Source organism: Alexandromys fortis, unplaced genomic scaffold (genome assembly GCF_014885135.2).
Source record: "Alexandromys fortis isolate MF-2015 unplaced genomic scaffold, M_Fortis_MF-2015_v1.1 scaffold_3, whole genome shotgun sequence".
Classification (NCBI taxonomy): domain Eukaryota; kingdom Metazoa; phylum Chordata; class Mammalia; order Rodentia; family Cricetidae; genus Alexandromys; species Alexandromys fortis.
This window is the reverse complement of record NW_026067909.1, coordinates 13296914-13299393: the sequence shown is the minus strand read 5'-3', so window position 1 is coordinate 13299393 and position 2480 is coordinate 13296914.

Here is a 2480-nt window from a genome sequence, read left to right as displayed (position 1 = left end):
AGGCCCTGTAACCCGATCTCACTGTCATTCTGTAGGCCTGTGAGGTGTGTCACCTGGTCCCCTACCTGCCTGAGGTTGCTTGTTTGCGGTCAGCATGTATGAGGGTTTCAAGCCTCAAGGGCAAACCCTCACGGAGAGCTGGCCTCTCTATGCTGCTTCCATGACCACAGTGGAGCCAGGCCTCTGTTCCTGAATCAATGTGTGGGAACCCCTGCCGTAGGCCCAGCACACAGTAGGAGTTTTAGGGAATCATTTCACATGCTGGAGACAGGAGGTGTCCTGAGAAACAGAACTCAGCACCCAGTCCAGAGAGCACTGTGTGAGGATCCAGAGAGAGCACCGTGTGAGGATCCAGAGAGAGCACTGTGTGAGGATCCAGATAGAGCATTGTGTGAGGATCCAGAGAGAGCACTGTGTGAGGATCCAGAGAGAGCACCGTGTGAGGATCCAAAGAGAGCACCGTGTGAGGATCCAGAGAGAGCACTGTGTGAGGATCCAGAGAAAGCACTGTGTGAGGATCCAGAGAGAGCACTGTGTGAGGATCCAGAGAGAGCACTGTGTGAGGAGTTGGGAGCCTCTACTTCAAGTCCCTAACTGACCTAGGCCAGCATTGCCCCCTCCCAGCCTGTGTGCTCCTCATCCCAGATGTGGCCCAGGTAGGCAGTGGAAGAGGCTGCTAGCCAAGGGGACAGGACTCAGGCTCTGCTGCTGCTGTTTACCAGGGTTCTGCTGGGAGGGTTCCACCTCCTGCCTGCGGTCCTGCTGCGGGCCTCCTCCCCACTGTGTCTGACTCACAACTCCGCTATGCGTTCAGAGGACATTCCAGAGCCCCCACCCTGCACCGGGGCTCTCTGTGGGGGCAGACTGCAAGACTGTGCACGGTCCCTGGGGAAAGAATTTTACTCCCCTAGAAGTGTCCCTCACTCTGCCCTTGTGCCTCTTGGTGGTAGCCACAGCCTGTTCCTGCCTGGGACCTCAGCAAGGGTGTGTGTGTGTGTCCCAGTGCTGGGGGTTTTCCAGGATCACTGCTAGTCAGCTGACCATAGAGGATAATGAGGCGGGGGAGCCAGCACTTCTGGGTCATCTCTGTTCATGGACCTTAGACAAGAGGGACTGGCTTTGTGTGAGTGACAGTGGACACCTGTGGTTGCAGAAATAGCAGCTGCAGGGGCCATACACAAGTGACAATCATCTCCCCAGGAATGTCCACACCACCCCATCTTCATGGAGGCTCTTCTGGGTAGATGAAGTTCGGCTGGGTGGTAGAGCTGAGTTTTGTACTGCAGGGGATCACTTGAGCTTCCCCACCAACAAGGAATCCCCAAGGCTCGCTAAAGTCCTCGCTGTCACCCCAAGCCAACCCCCTGTGTCCAACTCTAGCCCAGATTCTTGTGTGTGACTCTGCATTCTGCCGGCCTCTCAGTTAGTTGTGAGGGTGTTCAGTACCTGGGCCCTGAGTGCAGGGCTAAGTTCTCACCCACTCCCTAATGGCAAACACAGCTTGATGCATGGGAGATCCTGGAAATCCTCTGTTGGAGTCTGTGTGCTGGGATCTTGAGCCTGCTCCTGCCCTCTCCTTCCTTCCTGGCAGGTTCATCTGCCCTGCTGCCTTTGCTGCTCCCTCCCCTTCCAGGGTGCTGGGCCTGGGCTCTCTCTTCTGTCCAGGGAGAAGAGACTCATTGCATTTGGATTTGTTGTGGGTTCTAGGAGTTAAGATGCATCTGGAAGCCTCAGGGAAGAGCCTGCAGTGCTGGAGTAAAGGTGTCTTCTGTGGGGTCTCATCTTTTGCAGAGGGAGGGAGGTGTGGATGCTGTTTTCCCAAGGCTGGTTACCTCATCTCTCTAAGCAGGGCTGGGACAGTCATGACATTTACAGTTGGGGGCAGTCAACACAGCTGGCAGACAGTGACCCTACTTCAGTGTCCAGTGAGAACCTTGCTATCATTCAGTGTGACCATCTTAGTGTGGCCTTTGACTTTTGCAGGAGTCCTGCGAAGGGACAGCATAGACAACAGCGGGCCCTGGCCTGGATATAGCCTGCCTGGGCCTTTAGGTTGCCTGCCCCAAGGGGCCCTTCATTTCTCTGAAGCAGTTCTACCCCATAGAAACATCACGTAGACATGGCAGAGGCTGCAGAGATGTTTGGTGGTTAAGAGAATGCATTGCATGGCCACTCTTGCAGAGGACCAGAGTTCAGTTCCCAGCACAGCTGGTGTTTCACAACTGTAACTCCAACTCCAGTGAATCCAGTGTCTTCTTCTGGCCTCTACAGGCACCTGTACTCATGTGCAAAATTCACATAGATAACGCATGGATGTGATTTTTAAAAAAAGTCAGTGTTGGAGGCTCACGCCTTTGATCCCAGCACTCAGGAGGCAGAGGCAGGTGGATCTCTGTGAGTTTGAGGCCAGTGAGTTTCAGGTCAGACAGACCCTATCTCAAACAAACAAACAGACAACTAGAAAGAGAGGGGGGGGGGGG